Genomic DNA, 5,650 nt, shown 5'->3' with positions numbered 1-5,650 from the left:
AAAGTCTAAAATAAAGGGATAGTACATATTATGCATTTAATAAATTTGTTCTGAGTGAATAAATAAAAGGGAGATGGTTGCTGGTGTAAATCTCAGAGTTCAAAGAAACTCTAATATCTGAAAGCAAGAGAAGATAAATGTCCTCAGTCAAGAAGAGAGAGGGAATTCACCTTTCCATTGCTTTTTCTTCTATTTCAGGCTTGACAGATTGGATAATGCCCGCCCACACTAGTGAGGGTGGATGTTTACTCAGTCTACTCATCCAGATGGTAATCTTTTCCAGAAACACCTTCAAAGACACACCCAGAAATAATGGTTAGTAGCTATCTGGGCATCCCTTAGCCTAGTCAATTTGATGCATAAAATTAAGCATTACGCTGATAAATATTTTAAAAAGAACAAATTTAGAAAATATTAAAATATTTACATTAATTAACTACTTGGCACACTTTTATTATACATTTTTACTATATATTTTGGCTGAAAACTTCCTAAACACTTCTTTTTTACATTCATTATGGTACCTAGCAGTGTCTTCCAAGGTCTAGGTATACAAGGAATATGTTTAAAAATATGCTTATTGAAGGGGCACCTGGGTGGCTCAGTCAGTTGAGCATTCCACTTTGGCTCAAGTCATGATTTCATCGTTTGTAAGTTTGAGCCCCGTGTTGGCCTCTGTGCTGACAGCTCAGAGCCTGGAGCCTGCTTCGGATTCTGTGTCTCCCTCTTTCTCTGACCCTCCCCGACTCGTGCTCTGTCTCTCAAAAATAAACATCAAAAAAATTTAAAAATATGTTCATTGAAGTATAATACACTTCTCTTAGTATAAGAGAAGTTCTATAAGTTTTGGCAAATACATATTATTATGTAAACTTCATCAAAATCAAGATAGAGACCATTTCTATTAGCTCAGAAAGTTCCCTCGTGCTTTGTTCCAGTCTGTCTGGGCTGCTGTCACAAAATATCACAAACTGGGTAGCTTATAAACAACATAAATACAGTTCTCACAGTCTAAATTTGATGTGCCAGCTAATTCAGTGTTTGAGGAGATCCTGCTTCCTATCTGGTTGTCTTTTCGTTGTAACCTCACAAGGTAGAAAGGGAAAGAGAGCTTTCTTAGGTTTCTTTTATAAGGGTACCAATTCCATTCAGCAAGGCTCTGCCCTTATCCTCTACACATTTCACAAAGGGACCCCCACATCCTAATACCATCAGCTGGAGAGTTAGTATTTTAACACATGAATTTGACGAGGAGGTGGGGAGACACACACTGAGACCATAGCGTACCCTTTGTACTTAAAACCTCCTCATTTCCAGTACCTAGCAACCATTTGTCTTTTGTCTCCATAGCAACAACAAACACAAAAACCCAGCTCAACTCCTGACAAGATTGACCTAACATTACACAATACAAGCTTAGCAGAGGAAGAAGAATGACCATTTCCAAAAACAACTTACATTTACATCATTAAATGTAATGCTGTACACAGGATATTTAGCCCTCAATTAAAAATAAGACACTGTAAAAAAAGTGGCGGGAACTAACAAGTTTCAAAGCAATCAACAAAACCAGCTTCAGAGATGAACTTAATATTGGGATTATAAAACAAACACTTTTAAATAACCATGTTTAAATATATTAAATGCTCTAGTGGAAAAGGCATAAAATATGAATAGATGGGAATTTTCAGCAGAACAATGGAAACTGTATAAAACAATCAAATTGAAATGCTGACCCTAAAAATGATGGTAATAGAGATGAAGAATGCTTTTGATAATTCTTCAGGTAGACTCATGCTAGCTGAGAAAAACAAATCAATGAATGAGAAAAAATGACCCAAATTGATACACGATAATTTAAAAAAAAAACAATGAATAAAACATCTTAGAACTGTGGATAATTTAAGAATGAGAAAACTAAGAGGTTATATTACTGCATTTGTCATTCTTTCTCTAATGCTTTTTCTTCCTTTGTGTAGATCCAAGTTTATGACCTAGGTAATATTTTTCTTCTGTCTGTAGAAAATACTCTAACATTTCTTGCAGAGCAGGTCTACTGGTGATGGATTATTTCAGTTTTTGTCGGTCTGAGAAAGTCTTTATTCTTCTTTCACTTTGAAGAATTATCTCCCTGGATATTGAATTCTTGGTTGTTAGTCTGTTTCTTTCAATACTCTAAATGTTTTGCTCAACTCTCTTCTTGCTTTCATGGACTCTAATGAGAAATTTTGTGTAATTCGTATTCTTGGCCCAATACAAATATTGTGTCCTCTCCTCCTCTTACCTCAGCCATCTTCTTGCAAGTGGTTCTCTTTGTATTTGCTTTTCTGAAATTTGAATATGATGTTTCTGTCTAGTACTTTGGGTGTTCATTCTTCTCAGTGTTCTCTGACATTTATTGGTCTTTGGTGTGGTGTCTGTCATTAATTTTGGATAGTTCTTGGTTACGATTATTTCAAATATTTCTTCTGCTACATTCTCTCTTCGCATTCTGGAATTCTAATCATGACTATGTCACATCTTTTGAAATTGTCCCACATGTCCTGAATGTTCGGTTTCTCCATTCCTTTATTTTTTTGTATTTCAGTTTGGAAAATTTCTATTGACATTATCTTAAAGCTCACTGATTATTTCCTCAGCTGTTTCCAGTCTACTGATGAGCTCATCAAAGACATTATTCATTTTTGCTGCAGTGTTTTTGATTTATAGCATTCCCTTTTTATTCTTCGACTTTTCATGTCTCTGCTTACATTATCCATCTGTTCTCACATGCTGTCAACTTTTTCCATTAAAGGCTTTAACATATTAATTGTTAATTATTTAAAATTCTCTGTATGATATTTCTGACATGTCTGTCATATCTGAATCTAGTTCTGATGCTTGTTTTTCTTTTTCAGACCATACTTTCATGTTTTTACTTGCCTCTCAGTATGCCTCATAAGTTTTTTGTTGAAGGCTTGTCAGGAACTGAGGTAAATAAGCCTCAAGTATGAAGTTTGATAATAATGTGACTAAAAATTACACTTTCTTTAATATTTGCTGTAGCTATCGGTGACAGAAGCTTTTAATTCCTCGGCTGTCCTTATTTCTACCTCCCCTCTTGCCTTGGTCTTTCCCAAGTACTCTTCCTTATAGAGATTCTGCATCTTTCAGCTCGAATCCACCATTATATTAGATCCCTTCTGGGATGGTGGTAAGGGATGAGGTGGAAGATTTCTATAATTTTCCAATTACACCTCAGTTTTTAGTGGGCCTGTTTTTGGCCTAAGACCTTCACAAGAGTTTTTTTAATTGTATAACTATTTTAATTTCATTTCACCACCAAGTATAAGTAAAACAGGAAGGCTAGAGGAAGATTCCATCTTTATGGCTCTGGGACAAGGTTCTGGTAAAATCTTTAACCCTGAAGAGGAAGCCTCTGTTATAGAGAATGCTCTAAGTCTTTTACAATGATTACTCTTTCTCTCTTCCTTCCAGAGCCCTGAGGGGATCTTCCTTGGATCTTCAATGTGACAATCTGGTGGGGTTCCTAGTTCCTGAGGCTGTGAATGAACAGATCCTGATTTCAGTTCCATTGAATAAATACCCAGAAATTGGATAGTTGGGTCATATGGTTGCTTTATTTTTAATTTTTTGAGAAAATGCAATACTGTTGTCAATGGTGGCTAGAAAAATGTATATTCCTACCAACAGCTTACTAAGGTTCCCTTTTCTCTATGCCCTCAATATACTTTTGGTTTTTTGATACTAGCCTTTCTAACAGGTGTTAGGTGATACTGTGGTTTGAATTTGCATTTCCCTTAAGACTAGTGACATTCAGTACCTTTTCATATACCTGTTGACTCTTTGTAGGTCTTCTTTAGAGAAATCTCTGGTCAAGCCCTTTATCCATTTTTTTAATTGAGTTACTGGCTTCTTTTCTATCAAGNTCCTCAGATCTGCAATTCTGAGGCCTTTTTTCACATACCTGTTGGCCATTTGTATGTCTTCTTTGGGGAAACTTCTACTTAGGTCCTTTGCCCATTTTTTTTTATTGGATTATTTATTTATTTGTTATTGAGTTGTAGGAGTCCTTAGATATTGTAGATATTAATCCCTTATTAGATGTATGGTTTGAAAATATTTTCACTCATTCTGTAGGTTGCCTATTCATGTTGGTGATTATTTTCTTTGCTGTGCAAATGTTTTTTAATTGATGTCGTCGTATTTATTTATTTTCATTTTTGTTCCCTGGCTTTTGGTGTCCTATCCAAAAAATTATTGCCAAGACCAAACTCAAAAAGTTTATCCTCTGTGTTTTCTTCTAAATGCTTATGGTTTCAGATCTTATGTTTAAGTCTTTAATCCATTTTAGTTGACTTTTTGTATATAGTGTAAGATAAGGATAAAATTTCATTGCTTTTCATGTAGATATCCAGTTTTCACAGCATCATTTATTGAAGAGACTATCTTTTCCCCATTTGTGTATTTTTGGTGCACCTGTCAAAGATAAATTGACTATACATGTGAGGATTTATTTGTGGGCTGTTACATATTACGTTCCATTGGTCTGTCTGCATTTATTCTAGTACCATACTTCAGCTTTGTAATACAGTTTGAAATCAAGAATGGTGGTACCTCCTACTCTGTTCATTCTAAGGAGTGCTTTCACTATTTGGAGACTCTTATGGGTTTATATGAATTTTAGGATTGCTTTTCCTACTTCTGTGAAAAAAGCTAATAGAATTTTTATAAAGATTACTTTGGGTAGTACAGACATTTTAACAATATTCATTCTTCTACCACGAACACAGTATATAGTTCCATGTATTTGTATCTTCTTTAATTTTTCATCAATGTTTTATAATTTTCAGTGTACACATTTTTCAGTTCCTTTGTTAAATTTATTCCCAAATATTTTATTCTTTTTGATGCTATTACAAATAGGACTTAATTTCTTAATTTCTTTTGTAGGAAGTTCATTGATAATGTATAGAAACACAACTGATTTCTTATGCTAATTTTGTATCCTACAACTTTATTGAATTTATAAGTTCTAATAATTTTTGTTGGAGTATTTGGAGTTTCCTATGTAGTAATCATGTTTTCTCCATATAGAGACACTTTTACTTCTTCCTCTCAGATAAGGATGGTTTTATTTCTTTTTCTAGCCTAATTGCTCTAGATAGAACTTCTAGTGCTATGTTGAATAAAAGTGGCAAGAGTGGGCATTCTAGCTTTGTTTCTGTTCTTACAGAAAAAGATTTTAGTTTTTCACCATTGAGTATGATATAAGCTATGGACCTGTCATATATGGCCATTATGTTGAGATACATTTCTTCTCTACCTAATTTGTTGAGAGCTTTTATCAGGAAAGGGTGTCAAATTTGATCAAATGATATCTTTCTGCATCTCTTCATGTGATCATATGATTTTTTCTTCATTCTAATAACATGATATATCACATTGATTGATATGCATGTGGTGAGCCATCTTTGCATCCCCAGAATTAATCCCACTAATCATTTTAATGATTCTTTTGATGCGTTATTAAATTTGGTTTGTTAGTACCTCATTGAGGACTTTTGCATGTATGATCAACACAGAAAAAAAATCTGCCTATAATTTTCTTTTCTTATATAATTCAAATCTGGCTTTAGTATCACGGTAG

This window comes from Crocuta crocuta, unplaced genomic scaffold (assembly GCF_008692635.1).
Source record: "Crocuta crocuta isolate KB4526 unplaced genomic scaffold, BGI_CrCroc_1.0 scaffold1310, whole genome shotgun sequence".
Classification (NCBI taxonomy): Eukaryota; Metazoa; Chordata; class Mammalia; order Carnivora; family Hyaenidae; genus Crocuta; species Crocuta crocuta.
This window is presented reverse-complemented; position numbering follows the sequence as displayed.